The sequence below is a fragment of the Tamandua tetradactyla genome, chromosome 7 (genome assembly GCF_023851605.1).
Source record: "Tamandua tetradactyla isolate mTamTet1 chromosome 7, mTamTet1.pri, whole genome shotgun sequence".
NCBI classification, from domain to species: domain Eukaryota; kingdom Metazoa; phylum Chordata; class Mammalia; order Pilosa; family Myrmecophagidae; genus Tamandua; species Tamandua tetradactyla.
The window spans coordinates 100,236,751-100,260,916 of NC_135333.1; the positions used below are offsets into that span (position 1 = coordinate 100,236,751).

The window sequence follows — 24,166 nt, forward strand, 5'->3', positions numbered from 1 at the left end:
CTCTGGTGTACAGATTTATGTTTTTTCTTTTAATTTTTATTCTAGTAACATATATACAACTTAAAATTCACCTTTTAATCACAGTCATCTATATAATCCAGTACAGTTAATAATATTCACAGTGTTATGCTACCATCACCACTATTGATACCAAAATTTTACAATCAACCTAAATAGAAATTCTGTACAATTTAAGGATTAACTTCCCATTTCCTACCCCCAGTCCAGCCCCTGATACCTATATTCTAATTTCTAACTCTATGAGTTTCTTTGTTCTAATTGTCTTAAATCTATGACATCATACAGTATTAGTCCTTTTGTTTCTGGCTATTTTATTCAACATTGTATCTTTAAGGTTCATCTACATTGTCACATGTATCAGAACTTCATTGTATTTATTGCTTAATATACAATATTCCACTGTATGTATATACCACATTTCATTTATTCATTTGGGTTGCTTCCAGCTTTTGGCAATTGTGAAGAACACTGCTATGAACATTGGTATGCAAAATATTTGCTTGAGTCTCTGCTTTCAATTCTTTGGAGTATATACTTAAAGGGGGATTAATGGGTCATATGATAATTCTATAATTAGTTTTCTGAAGAACTGCCAAACTGACTGCTACATTGCCTGCACCATTTTACATACCCAGCAGTAATGAATGAGTCCTCTATTTTTCCCATCCTCTTCAACCCTTGTAATTTTCTGAAATTTTTTAATAGCCATTCTAATAGGTGTCAAATGGTATCTTGTGGTTTTGATTTGTATTCCCCTACTAGCTAATGATATTGAGCATATTTTCATGTGTTTTTAGCCATCTTTGGAGAAATGTCTATTGAAGTCTTTCGCCCATTTGAAAAATTGGTTTGTCTTTTTGTTGTTGAGCTGTAGCATTTCTCTCTATATATTATGGATATTAAATCCTTATTAGAAAGTGGTTTCTGTATACTTTCTCCCATTGTGTAGGTTGTCTTCTCACCTTTATGATAAAGTCCTTGATGCACAAAAGTTTTTTATTTTGATGAGATTCCATTTGTCTATTTTTCCATTTGTTGCTTGTGCTTTAGGTGTAAAGTCTAAGAAATCACTACCTTACCCAGGAACTTGAAGATGTTTTCCTCCATTTTCTGCCAGGAATTTTATAATCCTAATGCTTATATTTAGGTCTTTGATCCATTTTGAGTTAATTTGTGTATGTGGTATGAGATAGGAGTCCTCTGCCATTCTTTGCATTCTTTTGCAGTTCTCCCAGCACCATTTGTTGAAGAGACTGTTCTTTCTCACTTGAGTGGACTTGGTAGTCCTCTCAAAATCAATTGACTAAATATGAAAGTCTGTTTCTGAACTCTCAATTGGATTCCATTTTTCTATTTATCAAAATGGCCAGTACCATTCTGTTTTGACCACTGAAACTTTGTAATAAACTTTAAAGTATGAGTCCTCCAACTTTGTTGTTCTTTTCAAGATTTTTTCTTTGCTATTTTGGGCCCCTTACCTTTTGATAATTGGTTTTTCCATTCTGAAATGTAGGATGTTAGAAATTTGAATCAGATGGTATTAAATTTGTATATTATGTTGAGTAAACTTGACATCTTGACAATATTTAATCTTCCAAACCATGAGCATGAAATGCTTCCATTTGTTTAGAACTTCTTTGATTCCTTTTAGCAAAGTTTTGTGATTTTCCATGTATAATTCATTTCATCCTAGGTCAAATTTATTCCTAGATATTTGATTTTTTTTAGTTGCTATTGTAAATGGAAAATTGTTTCTTGATTTTTCAATTCAGATTGCTCATTATTAGTATATAAAAACACTACTGATTTTTGCATGTTGATCTTGTACCCTGCCACTTTGCTGAATTTGTTTATTAGCTCAAGAAACTATGTTGTAGACTTTTTACAAGTTTCCATATATAGGATAATGTAATCTGCATATAGTGGAAGCCTTACTTTTCCTATTCCAATTCATATGCACTTTATTTATTTTACTTGTCTTATTACTCTGGCTAGAACTTCAGCACAGTGTTGAATAACAGTGTTGTGATTCTCCAAAAACTTGAGGAAAAAATTCCAGTCTATCACCATGGTGTATGACATTAACAGTGGTTTTTTTTTTTTTTCATATTTGTCCTTTATCATGTTGAGGATGTTTCTTTCAATTCCTATTTTCTAAGTATTTTTGTCAAGAAAATATGCTGAATTTTCTCAAATGCCTTTTCTGCATGAATTGAATTGATCATGTGATTTTTTCCCTTTGTTTTGTTGATGTAGTTTATTACATAAAGTGATTTTCTTATGTTGAATCACCTTTGCTACATGGGATAAAGTGCACTTGGTCATATGTGTAATTCTTTTAATGTGCTGTTGTGTTTGATTTTCTAGTATTTTGTTCAGGATTTTTGAATCTACATTCAGAAAAGAAATTGTCCTGGTAATTTTATTTTCTTTTAGTATCTTTGACTGACTTTGGTATTAAGGGGATATTCATCTCAAAGAATGAGTTAGATAGTGTTCTTTCCTCCTCCTCTTTTGGGAAGAATTTGAGCAGGATTGGTATTAATTCTTCTTGGAGTGTTTGGTAGAGTTCACCTGTGAAACTGTCTGGTCTTGGTCTTTTCTTTGTTGGGAGTTTTTGTCTTTATTATTATTTGATTTGTTGAGATCTTTTATTTCTTCTAGAGTCAATGTAGGTTGTCAGTTGTTTGTGTGTTTCTAGGAATCTGACCATTTCATGTAAGTTATCTAATTTGTTGGCATACAGTTGTTCTTAGCATCTTCTTATGATCACTTTTATTTCCATGGGGTAAGTAGTAAAGTTCCCACTCTATTTCTGATTTATTTATTATACATCTCTCTTCTGTTCTTTATCTGTCTAGCTTAAGATTTGGGAATTTTTATGATCTTTTTAAAGAACCAACTTTTGGTTTTGTTAATGCTATCTACGTTTTTTTTTTTTTTTTTTTTTTAATCTTCCCTTTCATTTATTTCTGCTCTAGTCTTTGTTCTTTCTTTCTGCTTGCTTTGGATTTGCTTTGCTGTTCTTTTCTCATTCCTCTAGGTATGCAGGCTTTGGTTTTAACTGTATCTTCTTTATAAATGTGAGCATTAGGGAGATAAATTTCCCACTCAAAACTACCTTTGCCGTAACCCATACATTTTACTATACTGTATTCTCATTTCCAGTCATCTCAAGATATTTACTGATCTCCCTTCTAATTTCTTCTCTGATCTACTAATGGTTTGAATGTGTGTTATTTATCTTCCATATATTATGGATTTCCCAGTTCTCTGTCTGTAATTGATTTCCAGCTTCATCCAATTATGCTTAGAGAAGTCACTTAATTTCAATCTTTAAATTTATTGATTCTTGTTTGGTGACTCAGCATGTGGTCTATCCTGGAGAACGATTCCTGTGTACTTGAGAAGAATGTATATTCTGCTGTTTTGGGGTGCAATATTCTGTAAATGTCTGTTAGATCTAGTTTACTTATCATATTATCCAAACAGTCTCAGATATCTTCTTCTTAGATATCCATTCATCTTCTTTTTAGATGTTTTACCTTTTGATGAAAGTGGTGTATTGAAGTCTCTAAGTATTATCGCAGAGGTGGTAATTTCTACCTTCATTTTTGCCAGTGTTTGCCTCATGTATTTTGAGGTACCATGGTTAGGTGCAAAACATTCAAGATTGTTATTTCTTCTTGATGGATTAGCCCTTTTATTAATATATTGTGTCCTTCTTGGTCTCTTGTAAGAACTTTTGATTTAAATTCTATATCATCCAATATTAGCATAGCTACCCCAGATCTTTATTTGATTACTATTTATTTGGATAGATTATACTTTAACATCCTTTTGCTTTCAATTTGTTTGTGTCCAAAGTGATTCTTTTGTAAACAACATATTGTTGGGTTGTGCTTTTTATTCCTTCTGCCAATCTGAGTGATTGATTGGGGAGTTTAATCTGTTAACATTCAGTGTTATTACAGCAAAGGTAGTACTTTAGCCATTTTGTCCTTTGGGTTTTATATGTCATCTTTTTTTTACTCTCTTTTCCTTTATTGAAGCCTCCTTTTCTGTATAGTTGATCTTTTTTTTTTTTTTTTTTTTTTTTTTTAGAGAGAGGGAGGAAAGGAAGGAAAGACAGAGAAGGAAGGAAGGGAGGAAGAAAGGGAAACATTTTTAAACATTTTCTTGTTTTATTATATTTTGTTTGTTTGTTTATTTTTTACATGGGCTGGGGCCGGGAATCGAACCGGGGTCCTCCGGCACGGCAGGCAAGCGCTCTTGCCCGCTGAGCCACCGCGGCCCGCCTGTATAGTTGATCTTTTATGAAATATTTGTCTTATTCTTTTCTCATTTCTGTTTTATTTTCTAAATACTTTCTTTGTAGTTACCCTTGGGTTTGCATTACACAACCTCTGTGTATAACTTAACTAATTTGAATATATACCAAGTTGGATTCAATATAATATGTGTTCTATGTGCTCGTATCCCTCTGTTTCTCCTTTTAATATTCTTTTTGTCCTACATTACCTTTTTATATTTTGCATGTCCATTATCAGGAAATATGACCTTTTTCCTTTTCAATTGTATTCTGACTCTTACAGAAATTAATGAGTAAAATTATATATTGAGGATACAGTACTGATTTTTTTTGGGGGGGGTGCATGGTCTGGGAATCAAACCCAGGTCTCCCGCATGGAAGGTGAGCATTCTCCCGCTGAACCACCCATGCACCCAGTACTGTTGGGCTTTACATTTACCCTTTTAATTACCTTAACTGAGAATCTTCTCTTCTTTACACTATTCTAAGCCACTCTCTCCTGTCTTTCCCTTCATTCCAGAAGAACTCCTTTTAGTAATTCTTGTAGTGTGGCCTTTTGTTGAAGAACTCTTTCAGTTTATGTTTATCTTTGAATATTTCATTTTCTGAAAGACAGTTTTGCTGGATAAAGATTTTTTGACTGGAATATTTTCTGTTCCAGTACCTTAAATGTATCATACCATGCCCTCAGCTTTATGGTTTCTGATGACAAATTTGCACTTAGTCTTATTGAGGAGCCCTTGTTTGTAACGAATAATTTCTCTCTTGCTGCTTTCAGAATTCTCTTTATCTTTTGCATTTAAAATTCTGACTAGTATGTGTCCGAGTGGATCTATTAGGGTTTGTTCTGTTTGGAGCATGTTGTGCTTCTTGGACATGCATATTTGTCTTTCATAAAAGTGGGAATTTTTGGCCATTATGTCCTTAAATATTCTTCCTGCCCCTTTTCCTTCTCTTCTCCTTCTGGGTCACCAAAGATGTGCATATTTGTATCCTTTGTGCTGTCACTCACATCCCTGAAATACTGCTCATATTTTTTCTATTCTTTTCTCTATCTGTTCTCCTGTTTGATTTCAATTGTCCTGTCTTCTAGTTCCCTGATTCTTTCTTCTATCTGTTAAAATCTGCTGTTATAGTGTATTTTTCCCTCCTTTGTACTTTTTTCTCCATTACTGTGGTTTTCATCCCCATAATTTCTGTTATGTTTCTTTTTAAAGTTTCAAATCCTTGTTTATGTTCACGTATTGTCTTCTTAATATCCTTTAGCTCTATATCCAGCATCAGCTTATTTCTATGCATATTTTGCTTCATCTCCTTGAATTGATTTAGGAAATTTATTTGAACTTCCTTGATTAGTTGTTTCAACTTCTGTGTCTCCTCTGAAGTTTTCATTTGTCTCCCTGACAGAACCATATCTTCCTGTTTCTTAGTATAGCTTGCAATTTTTTTTTCTGATGTCTGGGCATCTGATTATTTTGATGTGTTAAATCTGAAGGTTAGTTTCTCACTTTTACCTAGGATTTTATTGATGTTTGACTTTGTGTTAAAGCTCTTCTTTGATGCTTGTCCAACTTATTCTGGATCTTTAGAGAAGCCTGTGTTTAATAGTTCAGATTTTCTCAGTTCTTCCATTATTCTTGCTCTAGATATGTGGTACCATGTTTAAGATTGTCCTTTTTGCATGCAATTTTTTTTTTTTTACCTACAGGAAACAGCTTCCTTTTTTCTGTTCCTTCTCTAGGAATCTTGATCTGCTCTGTTTGTTTTTGTGCAGAATTTTCTCCCCAGCTCCTATGATTTGTTTAAATTCTCTTTCCCTCAGTGTCCTCTTTTCATTATGCTTATCAGTTCTGGGATCCATCCTGTCTTACAGCAGCTCAGTCTCCTCAGCTGTCCTTATATTTTGGTCTATGAGACCTTTCTGTTATACTGATCATATTTCAAAATACTGGCCTTTCTGTCTCTGGTTACTTCCATTAGGGTATGCCACCTGGGAAACCAGATGGGGTCAATACAGAGTCTGGTTTTGTGTTTAAGTGGTCCAGCAAAAAGAGACTGCTCCCAGTTTTGCTGCATTCTTTTTCCCTGAGGGCCCCTTTGTATGTGGCACTCCTCAATTGCTTGGGTTCTACCCTGGTTCTCTGTGGACTTTGGCTCCTGTGCTTGGATATAAATTGGGTTCAAAATCACTGCTGTGAGTGGCTCTACTGTCTGCATCCGTAGCCAGAGGGATCCGGCCCATGCTGACTCCATGCAACCCCTAAGCTGTACAAATGACCAAGTGAGCAATAGGGGTCCGTGGTGCAAATCTCCTATCTGATTTTCATGTTCGTCTTTCTTTTATTTTGATTCAGCATTTGTGGAGGTCTTCCCCAGTCTGTATCATACTCCAGAGATCCCATCAACTGAGATTTGTTCTTTTATTAGTTGATTCTGAGGGGAAATTTTTCCAGGGACTGTCTTTCTGTGGCAATGTTGATGCCTTCACTGAGGGTATCTTTTAAAAGTATGCTAAATTCAGAAAATTATGATAATATAAAGTTTATTTTTCTCTCAACACTATATAGAGGGTTTCTTCTCTTTAATTTGCAAGGTTTTTTTCTGTAAAGTTTTAGTCAACTATTTTAAAAATGGCTAATTCAGTCAGTTTTGATTACAGTTTCTGGCTTACACTGGATGCTATACTAGAACATATTTTCAGTTTTATGTTATTTCTTGGATGAATGAGTTTAAAATACTCTAAGGAGTAAGTTATTTTTTTCCTGGTGGTTTGTAGAAGTTGCAGTAGCTGTTTTTTACTTGTTTTATTACTATTATTTTAAAGTTACCTTTTTTCCCTAGCCACAGTTTTTTGTCACTCTTTTGGATTTGTGGGGCTGTTTGTTTTCTTAGTGAATAGTCATTAAGGGCTAGATTCATAGAGAAATTAGAATGTGGTTTGAATAGGCTAAATTTCTAAGCTTAACTTTCAAATTAACACTAGAATTCTAATTTAAGCTGAATGGCAATGCAAGATAACTGATTGCTCTGTGTTTCTTATTCACACCAGGTGTACAATGTATATTGATTAGCGCAGACATTGGGAAAGTCTTCTTATTAGACATTGTAAGCTTTATGTTCCTCTTTAATTCATAATCAGGCTCATATATTAACCTCTGGGTACTGCAATGAAGCATAGATTTAATTTAAAATAGACTTCATTTTCTTTCAAAAGAATTCAGAGTACATGCATCACTTTGCTTTTATAAATATACAAGGTCATTTCTAAGTTATCTGTTTACCATCTCCAAAGAAGAGAAAATGGGCTTTAACTACCGCAAGGGAGATTTAGGGCAAAGTTTTGACGTATTGTGAAATACATTCATTAGTGATGGACTGCTAAGTATACTACTTATCTTTGTAGGCAGTAATTCAGATAAGAGGGCAAGGAATTCATCTGTGGGCCCGTAAAGAGGTCTTCGCCTTCTACTTAGGCAGAAAAAGTATCTGCAAAATTTGACCTGAATAATATCACACAATAATAATTACAAAAATTATGCATGAGTTCAAAATAAAGCAAATCTATAAATTATGCCTCCTTATATAGTTGATATGCTCTACTGTATATAAAAGTGAAAAGAGAAATGGCCTTCTTTATTTGTCCCTAAGTTTGGATCTTCATTCTTTAGACAAAAGAACTGACTCAGAGCCTGCTTTGTGTGGAGGCACTAAATACAATGATGAATAAAATCCTATGTGGTCCCTTATCTCTTGTGGCTTATACTCGAGTGGCTGAGACAGTAATTGATCAAATAATAATGTAATAATGAAAGTATAGCTTAAAATTGAGATGAATGCTTTAAAGACAAGTAAGAGGAGTCTATAAGCCTGTATAATACAGAAAATTTAACCCTGAGTGAAGGTTGGGAATGATTTACCTGGTGAAGGAATGTAAAGGTTTACTAGAATTTTATTAAGTAAATCAAGTGAGGGGGAGCAGTGCATTTGACAATATTGATACTCCAAAGGCATTGCTTAATTTCTTCTTTGAACGGTGGATTATTTGGCATCATAGTGCTGAATTTACCAACATTTGAGGATTTTCCTCGCTATCTTATTGTTCATGATTTCAAATTAAATTTCCATTGAGATTAGAGAATGCAGTCTATTTTTCTTTCTTTATGACCCATCATAGTAATATTTGAAAATATTCTATAAGTACTTGAAAGTAATGTGCATTTTCAGTAGTTGGATGCAGTCTATTATACGTATATGTATATATTTGTGTGTATATATACATGTATATATATGTATGTATATCATCAATTGTAGTTAATATTAAGACTTGATAATGGATTAGAAATGGGGATGCTGGTAAATAAAGGACTCGAGAATGACCCTGGATTCTAGTTTTATGGTTTAAGCTATGTGTGATAGTGATCAAATTTTATGAGTAGGTGAAGATTCAGAAAAGAACGAGTTGGAAGAATATTTCAACTTTGGACATACTATATTCAGGTGAGTATTTGACATCCAAAGGGAGATGCCATTTCAGCAGTAGGGTGTGAGTCTGGTGTCCAGTGGAAAGGTTGGATAGAAACTGATAAATAGATGTGGGAGACATATAAATGGTGTAGGGAATCATGAGTGTAATGAGGGCACCTGGAGGAAGTGTTTCAATAGAGGAGAGTCCTAGAGCATTTTCATTTCAAAGGGAGCCAACAACTATGCAGGGGGGTGGACAAAAAAGGAGACCCATAAGGAGTGGTTAGCAAAGTTAGAGGAAAACCAGGAGAATCTAGACTATGCTACATGGGGAAAGGATGGGAAGAGAGGAGTTGGGCAGTTGGAAATCACACATATGACAGATATTTCTGAAGTGGAATCCATTTGATTTTGTCACAATTAAGATGGATCTGAGGTTAGGGAAAGTTGTGACTGCCACATTTGTGACATGAGTCACTGTGCGGGTAGAAGTCATCCTCAGTCAGATAGTAATATAGAGGCAGAAGCAGATCTCAGTGGTGGGAGATGTTGAGTTTTATTTTGAACAGGCCGAGCTTTAGGATCTGTGGGAACCTTCCATATATAACTTCCTGCAGACAGTTGAGACCAGGAACCTGGACTTCAGAAGAGAGATTGGTATTGGGGACAGATTTAAGAATCATATTATAATAAAAATCCTGAGTGTGGGTTACCATTTCTCAGGGAGAGTTGGTAGGATGAAAAGGAAACTGGATCAAAATAAAATAGATAAATGGGATCTCATCAAAATAAAACTTTGGGTGCATGAGTGTGTTCAGTGGTAGAATGTTTGCCTTCCATGCAGGAGATCTGGGTTTGATTCCTGGACCAGGCACCTTTTACTTCTTTTAAGATTTTATCATGAAAGTAAAATTCTACATAATAGGATAGAATGCTTATCCAACAAAAGATTAATATCTAAGATATATAAATAAATCTTTCAATTTAACAACAAAATGAAAAATAATCCAATTAAAAAGTGGGCAAAAGGGGCGGGCCGCGGTGGCTCAGCGGGCAAAGTGCTTGCCTGCTATGCCGGAGGACCTCGGTTCGATTCCCGGCCCCAGCCCATGTAACAAAAACGGAGAAACAGAATACAATAAAACAAGAAAATGTTTAAAAATGTTTCCCTTTCTTCCTTCCTTCCTTCCTTCTATCCTTCCTTCCTTCTCTCTGTCTTTCCTTTAAAAAAAAAAAAAAAAAAAAGTGGGCAAAAGACTTGAACATATCTCCAAAGAAGAAATGCAAATTGCCAAAAAGCACATAAAAAGAAGCTCATCATTGTTAGCCATCAGGGAAATGCAAATCAAAGCCCTGAGATTTTATACCCATTAGATAGATTAAAAAATGGGAAATGACAAATGTCAAAGTGGATGCGGAGAAATAAGAACACTCCTTCCTCATTGGTGGTAATGTAAAATGAAAAAACTGCTGTGCAAGACAATTTGGCAGTTCCTCAGAAAGCTAAATATAGAGCTAACTATGACCTGCAATTCCACTGCTAGGTATATATATCCCAAGAAATGAAAGCAGGGACTCTAAAAGATATTTGCTCACTGATGTTCATAGCAGCATTATTCACAATTGCCAAAAAATGGAAGCAACCCAAGTGTCCATCAACTGATAAATGGATAAGTAAAATGTTGTGTGTACATACGATGAAAATATTAGTCGTAAAATGGAATGAAGTTCTGATAGATGTGTTGACATGGATGAACCTGGAAGACATCATGTTGAATGAAATAAACCAGATATAAAAGGATAGATATTGTACGATCTCACTAATCTGAAACAATTAGAATAAGCAAACTCAAAGAGTAAGAATCTAGAATATCAGTTACCGGGGAATGATGTGGATTTAGGGAATGGGAAGTTAAGGCATAAAATATGCAAGGTTCCTATCTGGAAAGGTTTAAATGCTTTGGTAATGGATGGTGGTGATGGTGGCACAAAATTGTGAATGCAATTAATATATATATCTACCTCTCTCTCTATATATATATCTGAATATGATTAAAAAGGGGGAAATGTCAGATTGTATATTGATAAGAATAAAAATTTTTTAAATCTATGAAACTACACTATGCAAACAATGACCCCTAAGTTAAACCATGTACTTTTCATAGTACAATTATAAAAATGTACTATCATGAATTATAACAAATGCTTCACACCAATGCAAGGTGGTGTTGATCAGATGGTATATGTATTTTATGTGTGATTGTTTTGTAAACACTCAACTTCTCTAACAAATAAAAAATAAAATAATATAAACTTTAAGAATTTTGCATCCTGTATTCAAAATTATTTTGCCATGTAAAGCATGTTTGTGTTTTATAAAGTTATTTTAAGAAAAGCAAATATAATGATGCAAGGAACTACACAATTTTTTTCTGCTAGTTTTATTGAGAGATATTCGCATACCACCCACGGTGTACACTCAGTGTCTCACAGTGCTGTCTCTTAGTTGTGCAATCATCCTCACTCAGTCTACAACCAAGAACTATACCCTTTTAATATATACAGTAAGAGCATTTGGAAATTTCCAGTTAATTTAGCATAATATCTACAGTGTAAGAAAAGTAGGGATCAAATAATACTATGGTGTAAAGGTTAACTCTCCATTTTTTTGTTAATAAATAAATTATTTTATATTTAGTGCTCATTCTTTGTATGTTATTTGGAAAATCATCAAACTGAGATCATTTCCTTTCCATTTTTACTTATAATTTCTTCTTTTTTTATGTAAAATAACTTTGAAAGTTTTTTTTTAACCAATTGACTTTCCAACTTGGTAGATTATAAGGATCATTAATGTTTCTTCAGTCTATGAATTCATGCCCCTAAAAGAGAAAATCTTTGTTCAGGAAATTATTTCCTTCCAGTATACCGTTGTTTTTTTTTTTTTGTTTTGTTTTTCCGGCTTATATATCTAGTTCTTCTTAGTACAAAGGGAGACTGACTTTGCCATCTGTGGTAGTTAGGTCCAGGTGGCAACTTGGCTAGGTGAAAATACCTGGTTCTATTGCTGTGGGCATGAGCCAATGGCATGTGAACCTCATCTGTTGCTGATTACATCTGCAGTCGGCTAGGAGGCCTGCCTGCTGCAATGAATGATGTTTGATTTAATTAGTTGATGCTTAAATGAGAGACTCAACTTAGCAGAGCCAGAGGAGCTCAGCATACCTCATCTCAGCACTCTCAGCTCAGCCCAGGCCTTTGGAGATGCAGAAAGGAATAACTCCGGGGAAAGTTGGAACCCAGAGACCTGGAGAGAAGGCCAGCAGAGATCACCCTGTGCCTTTCCACATAAGCAAGAACCTCTGTGGAAAGTTAGCTGCCTTTCCTCTGGAGAACTATGCATTAACTAAATAAATCCCCTTTTATTAAAAGCCAATCCGTCTCTGGTATGTTGCATTCCGGCAGCTAGCAAACTACACCACCATCTTACTTTGTATTCTTAATGATTATATTATTTCTTAAATTATTTCATAACATTTGTGGACAGCTCCCAATTTACATTCATTTTAAATAGTCATGTTAATTCTTACCAAAATTTTATGAAGTATGTATTATTAATGTCATTTTATGTAAACAGATACTTCAGGAGAGATGTCAGTACTGTACAGGTAGTCAGGGCCGAGGTGGCCCTCAAACTGAGCTCTTCTGCCTCTGTGTCTACAGTCTTTTGACCCTATCTCAAGCAATTTCAAAATACATACCATTATTTTTGTTAAATCACTTGCTGTTATTATTCTTACAAATCCTTTATGGCAAATGATTAGACCATGACTGCCCGTCCCCCACCCCCCACCTTTTTTTTCTTGTTTGAAACTGGGCACAAGTAAGGATCTCCTACGAAAATGAAACAGTACTACATTTTCAGATGATAACAAAGGAAGGTTATTTTCATCTCTAGCAGTTCCTGGCTGATCACTGTGTTCCATGCCACAGAAAGGCCTGAATAATTTCTTTAAAGAAAATAGTGAAGCTAAGAATTAGCATTCTTTCTGGCTGAACTGCATTGCACCCAGGTTGGCCTCTCATTTTTGCAGCAGTGTTTTCACTAGGTCAGCTGAAAGTTCGCTTTTTCTGTTTGAATGCAAAATGAGAAATGTGGACAGGGAAGTGCCGCTTCAGCAAGATATCATCTCTTCTTGCCTGTTGTCTACATTTTCTCAGATTTTAAATAACAGAATCCGCAATTCTTTATGTGGAATATGTGGAATCAAGGGCTATTTATCTCAATTTTATTATCCATAAACATCTGTTGTTAATATGTAACTATTCAACCTGACGTGTAGACTTCCCAAAAAGCATGCTAGGAAGATGTCAGCCTCTCTTTCAAAGTCATGATCAACAAAGGGTCTGAGAGGATATCAGTGCTCTCTGATTGCAACTCATTTCTGACAAATTATAGTCACACTGCAGTACATGTGCTTGGAAGTGCAAATAACTTTTCACTGTTATTTTCATTGGTAGATTCGATATGCTTTTAAAAATGTAAAATTAGATTAAGTGGAATAATTCTATCAAGGGAAATTAAGTAGTTAAAATGAAATATTTTTCTGCAGCATGACTATTTGATTTTTATTAATAATGGGAAAAGAATTGCATTACATTAAATATGATCTAATAAATATGATTTTAATGTTGCTAAAAACTACATTGGAAACAGCAGCAGAATACAAAGTGCATCTCACATTTGCCCATGGCGAACAATTAAAATTCAATTTATAAAGGAAGAAAAGCAATTAAATTACGGAGTTAGTGTTCAATGACATTTATTCTGACACTTATGAATTTAACTGCGGTACCCTACAATTAACCATTATAAGAGGAAGCAACTAGCAAGTGTGGGGGCTTGTTTTACTAGCTATAGTATATGAGTCCCTATGTTTACATAAAATTGTTATATTTTGCTCATCATGGATTTTTGCATTAGTTGTGATGTTTTAAAATATTACATTAAACTATTATCTTAAGCTGTTCCTAAGTTATTTTGTTTGTTTGTTTTTGGCACCACCTTAAACGTCTCACCCAGTACAAATGCTTTACTTTTTCCACCCTGAACTGCTCAAATATTAAGGCAATACTAAATTGTAATATCTGTAGAAATATGTCTTTGAGAAGGGTTTCAGCCCTAGCCCACTATCTCAACTAAATATCTCTTTGACATGGCATTATTACAAAAAGAAAAGAGACAGCTGTATGTTGAGAGGAAATGATCACCAGAACTTCACGACGAAATTGCTGAGAAGGAAGTAGTGAGACCTGCTAGATTATTTTGCCCTCAGTTGCAGCATTTCTTTGAGAGGACATGCATCTATGACCCCATCAAGGATGGAGAAGCCCTGTAGCCTTAGCTTAGAATTTATAAATTATACCAAACTCAGAATTTCAGTAAATATCACCAAATCCTTCTTCTCTAAGAAGCCACCAAATTACTTTAGGATCCCAAAGGATGCCGCTGTTATCTGGAGAGAGCCTCCCTTGTAGACAAACTGGCAGTTTTCACAACCCCAGTCATTCCGGTGGGGTAGATTCACTAAGGCAGCATCTTAGAAAAAGAATAGCCGTCAGTCTCCATGTTTCATTTGAAAGGAAGTAATTAAGATCCTTTAGGTCTTTTCTAGAGCCAATTTAGGTGTGATATTATCTGGGACTAGAAATAAAACTAGTACTGGAAGAATAAATTTTATATTAACAACATATAAAAGTGAAGCCATAAATGTTCTCAAAATTTTGCTAAAATAGTGCCAGTATATTTTATCAATATGCTGTGAGTTTAATTAATATCTATCTATATATATACTTAATGTGTGTGTGTGATTTCAGTGCTTTAGATACTGAAGCTACGGAAATAATTCTTAAAGGATGTACATGTAGTTTATATCAATTTGTGCATCAAGTTCAAATTTGAATTTCAGATGCTTAATGCAGGAATACAGAAGCCTTAAGAGATGCAATAGTCAAGAAAAATATACTCATGAGAAGGTCCAAAATGTGCTTATGAAAAAGGGATAAAGCAATGATCAGACTGTACAAGAGACTGAGACTGGCCTGGCTTGCGTAATATTTTTTCTGTTTCTTGAGATATGTTGTATAATCTAAAAGCCCATGCTATAAGCAAAATAATAAATATGAAATATGAAGCAATTAAATTTTACTAGTGACAGTGAAATAAACAGAGGCAGGTGCATTACAAAACTAATGATGTGGAAACTTCTCTATTAAAGTTTCAATTTTAGTTGTTCCCTAATCCCATGAGTTGTCTGGTTTTGTTTATTAAGTCTGAAGCATCAGTGCATTTTAATTTGTTAAGCTACTTTGCAACTTCTATAGCAGACAGCTATAAGGGAAACCCCAGAAAGAAATCCAGCTGAATCTCACAAAACTCAATGATACGTGCTGTTCCAACAGGAAATCATATTGCACCTCATTCTCTCTGTAGTATAGTTAAAAATAAAATCGAAGCCTGGGAAAGCTTTTTGACCTACTCAATCAAAACGTGTTAGAATCTGGGCTAAACCTTACTTCTTACAGCCTGTGAACCAGAGGTTTTTTCCCTCCACACCAGCTTATCTCCCTGTAGTCTTTTTTCAGATGTTCAGTATGTATATATTTTTTGCACTCTGGCTTTAAGATAATTTGCTAAGAGCCTTAATTTTCAGGTAAACTACTGTCATTATCTAGTTACTTATTTCTGTTACACCTGGGAAACTATATGTATGCTTAAAAGGGATACATTCTAATTTAGATAGCTCAGAGTAGATGTTCTAAGGAGAATTTAATATTCTACTTTGTTGAAGAAATCCCTCAATTAGGGATTAATCTGTGATAACCCAGAAAGAAAGATCTTCTCTTTTTTTTGTGAGCACTTGAGCTATAACGGTAACAATGGGATGGGAAACCGTGGGCTGTGCTTGCACTACCCACAAGGAGAACTGCTGATTGTAAAATCGTAATTGGCTTGGGTGGCTTGGGCACTTCTAAGATAATTGACTGAAAATAAAATATGGGCTGTTATTGCTATTATTTAATAATGCCAATTATTTCATCACACCGATTTTCTTGATGATTTTGTTGTTTATTATGCTGTTGTGCTGTTGCAAAAACAACTTATATGTCCCCTATCCACATCCTTCTTCCTAATTAGTAGATAGAGGAAACAAGTTGGGGTGTAGCTTTTTGTACCTTTTGGGAGTGGACCGTACGGCAACAAGAAAACCTGATAGCAGTGAGAATAGAAACAGTGATATTCCCTTGTGAAAGAAACTAAGTAAATGTTCCTCTCTTCACCAGCAATCTTTCTCTCTCATCTTAGAATGTGGTAAGCTTATGTTGCTGGTTGGTTGGTCTTCTCAATACTTTTGCAGTTATGAAGTTATGAAGGAATAGCTGGAGGTTTAAGCATATTTCAGAGGCTCCTGCTTTTAGAGTTCTCAGGAAATCATGCTTATATTTTCACAGGTGCGAGTAAGTTTGCTTGAAGAAAACCCTTGGTAGCCAAAAGTTGGAATTCCAATGTTTATTTCACTTGTTGCAATTTATATAGATTTCTTTCTTATCTTTATGTTTTGTAAGAAAATAATGTAATGCAGGAGTTACATAGATATTGTAAACTATCCAAGTGGCTCTAAGTCATTGTTTCTAACTAGCTTCAAAGTATCTAAATGTTAGAGATAAATTTATTTTTATGTATATAAGTAAAAATCAAGGGAACATGTTTTCCTTGATTGAAGCAATTACACTCACTTTATCTGTAATCATACACTGTGTTCCAGTCGCTATATGAGAGATGAATTCCATAGTCAGGTACCTGGTGTAGGAATTTTAATTGAAATGTGTGGAGTTTAAAGCAAGAGTATAAATAACTTCTGAAATTGATATCAGAAGAGGAGCAAAATAGAAGAGAGATATAAAACACTTGTTCAAATACCATATATTATGAAGATTACCTTTATACATATAAGGTTGACTGTTGGTTTTTTGCAATATTTGCCCTTGCTTAGTAATATAAATCCAAGTTGAATATTTAGGCTCACAAAAAGCATATGCATAACATTCAATACATTCAAATGTATTGAATTAAAATGTATCATTTAATACATTCAAAATAAATATTCAGCTGATGTGGGGAAGCCATTGAATGTGTGTGAACAGGCAAATCAGATAATTAAGAACTGTGACATAGGAATATTTATGTGGAATCAGCATGCAGGGCAAAGTGGAATGAGGAGGCTAGTTAAAAAGTTGTTGTGAATATCTAAGCCATGTAAAAAGGAGCCTGGCGAAGATGGGACTAAAAAGGGTGTGGTCTACATTTAAAATTCTCCTTTACATGCAGTTACTTTCCAAGGAGAAGTGGAAACCACATGTGCTAAGGTTTCAAGCTTGGATAAACAAGGGCAGAAGTGAGTAATAAATACTGAGTCTTACTGTGTACCATCCACATCATATATTTTATCATATTCTCTAATCTAATACTAACTGACAATGAAAGAATGTGAGAACCCCCAATCAGGATGTTCAGAGAGAAAAGGGAGAGACGACAGTGTCATTCACAGGATGACAGATTCTGGATAACCTCAATGACTAAGGAAGAAAATAGGCAAATCAATGTGGTCAATGAAGAGGTCTCATTCCCGTAATTCTGGGCTCTGGGTTTGACAGAACTAACATCTTGCTGCAGGAAAGAAATGGTGTCTTTCTGGGTAACTTTTTGCACAGCCTGTGGCCATTGTAGCAACAACATTGAGTAAAGAGCCTAACATATACCTTCTATAAATAAACTAGGAATTCAGGGAATTAAGTGAACAGGGGATCATTAAAGGGCTTTGAATAGGAAAGTTAAGTCACTTGGATAATATTTTAGAAAGATCTTTCTGGCAGCAACAAGAGTTTGTATTATTTATTTATTTTGCATGGGCAGGCACCAGGAATTGAACCTGGGTCTCCGGCATGGCAGGCGAAAACTCTGCCTGCTGAGCCACAATAGCCCGCTCTTGCTTTTTTATTTTTTTTTGAGGATTTGTATTTTAGCTGGGAAAGTTATAGACAGTAAGGCTGTTATAGAAACATAGATGAGAAGATGATTGAACTAATTATGATTATAAAAATGGAGAAAAAGAGAATTGGGTAGGTCTAAGAGGTGATTTAATTCACTTGAGGAATCAACAGAACTTGGTTGTTGGAAATTATGATAAGTGTGAGTGAGGAAGGAGCCAGGATGATGCTCAGGTTTCTTGCATGAAGAACATGATAAAAGTTGGTGCTAACAACTACAACAGGAAACAAAACAAGGATTGATGTGGGGGGAAACTGAGCTGGGAATGTGTTCAATTTAAGATTTATTATATATGATGTCTCTATGGGTCATCCAAGTAAAGATAATGAGGAGGCAGTTGGATTTATGTCACCATATCTCAGGAAAGAGGCTTGGACTAGGAATATAGAGATTTGAGGATTATCAGACTAGAGTTGGTAATTGAAATTATAGAAGGGAATAAAAGTGCCCACCAAAAATGCATATAGTAATAAAAGAAAACCCATAAAAGGTGTCTGAAGAATGTCTATATTAAAGGATGGGCAAAAGACTTCACAAAGAAGAATGATAAAGAGATAAGGACAAAATAAGGGAAGTGCATATTATCTGGATGACGAAAGCTCGAGAAAGGGGATCAAGAGTGATACAACTATGAAAAGAAAAAATAAGATAAGCACCCAAGAGGTATGTATCCTTTACTTGTAATTACTTGTAATTTGGTGATTGACCTTGATGAGAGAACTTTGAATAGGTTAAAAGAGGTGGGAGCCATCTGCAGGGCAGGACAAATTGATGGGAAGTGAGGTACTCGGGACAGCAAGTGTGGATAACTCCTGTGTTGTGGAAGTGAGAGTAGGTTGAAGGAGAGTGATGTAAGATGGAAATGGAAGCCAAGAGTTCAAGCTCTTCTTTTAATAATAAGTTGGATTTTGGATAATAAAACCAGGCTACATGTTTGTATTATTTTTTTATATTTTCTAGGTTTTCTCCCAAAGTGACTGCAGTTATATGGAATGACCTGTCAGGGCCCAAAACACTATCTCCTTTTGTGATTTACTCAGCTATTCAGAGTCATTGACAACAGGAAAGAGAAAAAGCTTTATTGTGAGTCATTGTACTTTTTTATTTTCCTTAAAGCAGACAAAGTCCAAATTTATCTTAGTCCTTCTTTTGTTCAGTCTTTTCCTGGTTTTCTTTTTCTTTCTGTTATTCAAGACAGAGTTCAAAAATTTGTCTTCCCTCTACCTGATATATAACATACGTTTCTAAAAGTACTCTTCTCTTAGAATTTTGAATCACCCAGTTTACCTATACAGGTTACAAAGAAATTAAAAGCACCAAAATATATCATATTGTAATGCATTCAATGAATCCTCTTCCTTAAGATATATGTATATGTCTAATCCAGGAGTGATCTCAAAATATTTAACAAGTTCTGTACAGCAGGTACATATATATTATACACACTTTCAGAAATTGGTCTTATATAAGCAAATGTGCATAAAAATGCAAAAACATATTGATACATTGGCCCTTCCTAAGATTAATAAAACGTATCCATCAAACATTGACTCTGATATTAATGTTTGTATAAAATAGCACCTTCAATCAATTTTAACTCTAGGAAAATTTAATACCTTAGTTAAAGAAAACTGAATTACAGATGTGTTGTATGAGACAAACTGATAAAATGTTCCATGTTAGCCTGTAATCTATTCCTTTCCCATTCTGACCTGCTTGGCTTTTTTCCATTTGAGAAAATGACAATATGGTTGAGTGCGTTTAATTTTTACTTTCATATCCATTCCCTGCAACAGTGAGGAGTCAGACATTTTCCCATCATTTCAAATTCTCAAAAGTTATATTTATTTTTTAAAAATAGATGGGTAAACCTAGAAAATGATTTTATTATGTATCATATAACATTTTATAGATTTTCATGTGTTAAATTATCAGTGCTGTGAAAACCCAGAAGTGATAAGAGACTTTCAATAAGGAAATCAAAAACAAAATGAAAATAAAACAGAAGGTGTTAGCTTTATGATAGTACTCGGCATTCTTTACTTTTCTGAACCTCTGTATTGTGCATGTTGTTATCTTAAGTATTTGTAGAAATGTTAGATATGACTCCTGTTCTTAAGAAGCAAACTATGCACAAAAGATAGCGAATATGTAGAAATCACTGCATTAAGAAATAGTTTCTGTGATTTACATTTTCCATATTTGCAGAAAAGATATATTTAGTATTGGACACAGGGCTCCAGATGAGTCTGATCAAATGTAATCTCCATAGCACTTATTTTTTATCAGCATATTTACCATCTCTCTTCCCTAAAATGTAAGCTCAATGAGAATAAAGGCATGCTTGGCTTGTGCTTACTGGTTATCACGGTATGTGCAATGCCCAGAAGTGTCTGACACATGGAATGAACCCAATAAATATTTGTGGGTGATTTTTTATAAACTTTAATATGAATTCTTTTTTTTTTTTTTAACACATGGGCAGGCTCCAGGAACCAAACCTGGGTGTCTAGCATGGCAGCCAAGAATTCTGCCACTGAGACCATTACACCACCCAATATGAATTCTTAAATCTATAGCTATTGATGCAATTTTATTATGCATTTACTTTTTTAGCTCCCTCACTGCAGTATTAACACATGTTCAATTTATCAATTCAAGCTTCCAGACTTTTGTTTGCTTTTTCCTTGCTTATTTTTAAAGCTATGCCCCCCACCCCATTCAGTATGAATATGATTTGAAATCAGTAGTTGATTTGGAGACTACAGGAATCTCTCAAAAGGGAAAAAACATGGAGTTGCCAACAAGGAATATTGTAGGGTAAAGTAATCATTTGACCAATGTAGGTGACTGAATTCATCAGCAAAGAGAAATGAGACCAAAACAAATTAGACAATGGAGAATTTCTTGCAAAAATAGGATCTAAAAGTGAATCTTGGGGATGGAAATAGCCCCAGATGTGAAAAAATATTCCTGAAAGGGTTCAAATTCAAAGGTGTGAATTTGAAGCTTTAGGGACCCCAGAAAAGTATGCCCTTAAAGTTACATCCTTAAAACGAGAAGAGAAAGGAAAGACTAGCAGATCCCACCATGTGCCTTGCCATGTGACAGAGGAGTCCAGGATCACTGCGGCCAGTCTTCAGGAAGAAAGCATCACTTGATTATGCCTTGATTTGAACCTTTTTCTCAGCCTCAAAATTATAAGCGTGTAAAAAATAAATCCCCATTGTAAAAGTCAACTCATTTCTGGTGTATTGCTTTGGGCAGCCCAGCAGACTAAACCAGATTTTGGTACCTATAGAGTGGGGTGCTGCTATTGCAAATACCAAAAATGTGGGAACAGCTTTATAAGTAGGTGAGGAGTGGGTTCTGAAAGAATTGTAAGGTGCTCAATAGAAAAAGCCTAAATTGTTTCAGAAGAGCCTGCTGGTAGAAATATGGATGCTAAAGTTTCTTCCCTTAGACATCAATGATAAAATGTGTCGTTGCAAACTGAAAGAAAGGTGGCACTGCTTTAAAGTGGCAGAGATCTTGGCAAAAAAACTTGTTCTGATATCAGATGGAAGGCAGAATTTGAAAGTAATGAATTTGGATATTTAGCTGAGAAGATTTCCAGACTAAGTGTGGAAAGTGCAGCCTGGTTTCTCCTCGAAATTTATAGCAAAATGTGAGAAGAAAGGGATAAGTTGAGAACTGAACTCCTGGGCACATAGAAACCATAAATTTTTGGTGTCGAAAATTCTGAGCTTCCAAAAAATTAGTCTCCAGAGAATAGTGTATCATGTAAGGATTTAACTGAACATGGAACCAATCAATCATTTCAGTGCAATTCAGGTTTAGAAATGAAGTATCCAGAAGGGATCTGTGGAATGTCCTACTGTCTGATGGTTGGGACTACTGTATGCTACATGCAAAACTGACCAGTTTTTGCAGAATCTGTATGAATAAACCACTGCCAGCCTGGACTAAAAGGGACAGATTGAAGGAAAGATAACTTCAAAGACAGAACCATGGAAGCTGAGGTCTGGATGGAAGACATCTTCTCAGGCCAAGAGAATGAACTCACTCATGTATGTGGAAAGAATGATTATGTCCCAGAGCTTGGAGAGGGTGGGCCTTCAGCCCTCATATTCAGGAAGGGTGTTATAACCCAAGGTTTGCAGATGCCTAAGGTATTTCAGTGAGGTTAGACATCAATGAATGCTTGAGGAGGATGGAGCTAAGAGCGTGGCCACTGTGCAAGTACTTGGAAAGAGTGGAACTACCACTCCATCAGGTCTTGAGGACAAAGCATCCCTCTATAGATGACTCTCAGAACCTGAAATCTAACGAACTATGCCCTGCAGGGTTTCAGAATTGTTTGGAACACTTGACCCCTGTTTTCCTTCCAAATTCTTCTTAAGGCAATGGAAACATTTTTCCTATGACTGTCCCTCCCTTGCATATTGGAAGCAGATAGTTCATTTTCTAAATTTCATAAGTCCACAGCTTGGAAGGAGCTTTGCCTCAGGACAGACCACACCTATAACTGATTTTGATGAGACTTTGTGTAGCATCATTACTGAAGTGATTTAAACCTTTTGAGATGTTATGATAGAATGAATGTATTTTGCATATGGAAAAAACATGTCTTATGGAGTACGGAGGGTGGCATGTGATAATATAAAGCCGTATGGAACCCAGAAAAGTGTGTCCTTAAAGTTAATTCATTCCTGTGGATGTGGACCTATTGTTAGAAGGATCTTTTGGTGAGTAGATGTGACTCGCCACATTCAGGGTGAGTCTTATAAAGTGACCTTAATAAGAGAATGAAATTCAGACAAAGAGAAAGAAAGCCATGGACGAAAGAAGCTGAATATAAGGACATTTGGAAGAGAACGGAAAGACCAGCAGACACTGGCATGTGCTTTGCCATGTGACAGAGGAGTCCAGGATTGCTGGCCTCTACTTGTAGGGAAGACAGCATCACCTAATGATGCCTTGATCCGGACATTTTTCTCAGCCTTGAAACCATAGCTTGTAAGATAATAAATCCCCATTGTAAAAGCAACCCATTTGTGGTATTTTGCTTTTGGCAGCCTTGCAGACTGAAACAGTGGGTTTAACTTGGTTGGAACAGCACTTAAAGGAAGGCAGTAATGATTAAAGTGTCTGAGGGAAATTTGAAGGAATAGAATTCATTTTGGATGATTAAGAAATGGATCTTAATCATGAATTAAGAAAGGGATCTGTCAGGAGTTCTATTAACCATAAGAGGGAAATCTGCAATCTCAACAGACAACATATGGTAAAAATAATTCTTATAGAAAATGCATTTGAGCTGTAATAGTTTTCTTCTACGGAGAAATATGCTAATGGTAAATGTAAAATTTAGTGAAAATTTTATCACACAAGCGGATTCAAGGTGATAAAGTCAGTGTTTAGAAAATGTTCTCGACCCCAATCTAATTTCAGGAATGCCTACTGAAATCACATATTTAAATCTCATCTCAATATGTAATTTAGTTATGATTAAGGTTTTTTCATTATGAGTACATTTAGATTATGTTTTTATTCTCCTAATTTTAAACTTTACTTCTCTCTAGATTCTTTTTTTTTACCAAAGGCCATGAAAATATTTGAATGAGAAACTAGAGCAAAGTCTTAGAAGAACTGAAACATTCAATCTAATGTTTAATAAGAAAGTGGTTATTTTCCTTATCTACTATAGGGAAGAGAAATTTTTAATATTTTAATAATTTGAATTACAGTATTGAAGAAGAGCTTAGTTGTATTCAAATGATGAATGCATTTAAATGGAGTTTTTAATATAATACATGTTTCTTTAGGTAGGTTTCCTTCTGTGTTCCTTAAATTTAAGAAATGTTTACCTAGAAGCTCAATTAGTTTAGGTTTAGTTCCAAAATTCATTACTCTATTATATTTTGGGTTACAGAATAAATGTACGTCTTTGCTTACACATTCCTAAGTCTAATATCTTGTTGAGGGGTAACACTTGTAGGTATATTATGTAATAGCCATGTTTCATGGTTATTTTAGTTTCTTTTTATTTTTTACTTCCTTTGAAAAATCCTTTTCTCCTAAATCTACATAAAGCATTAACAAACTTTAACTATAGAAACTGATTTTTAGCAATTGGAATGTGCATATATTTAAATTCCATGACTTTCAATAATGATCTGAAAAAGACAGTTACAAGATAAGTTTCGTTATTTTCAGGCATAAGTGAGCTTTTATTACAATCTGAAGATTGACATTAA

General features: G+C 34.8%; 1 protein-coding gene across 7 annotated transcripts in view; it reads left to right on the forward strand.

Moving 5' to 3' along the window:
• CNTN1 (contactin 1) overlaps nt 1-24,166 on the forward strand; it is a 420,382-nt gene that overhangs the window by 92,637 nt on the left and 303,579 nt on the right. For 4 of the 7 annotated variants that reach the window (XM_077170576.1, XM_077170568.1, XM_077170572.1 and 1 more), the window contains exon 2: nt 18,867-18,989. The exons of the other annotated variants lie outside the window; for them this stretch is intronic. The gene's annotated coding sequence lies outside the window, so the exon portion shown is untranslated. The remainder of the gene's footprint in view (nt 1-18,866; nt 18,990-24,166) is intronic. 7 annotated transcript variants of the gene reach the window in all.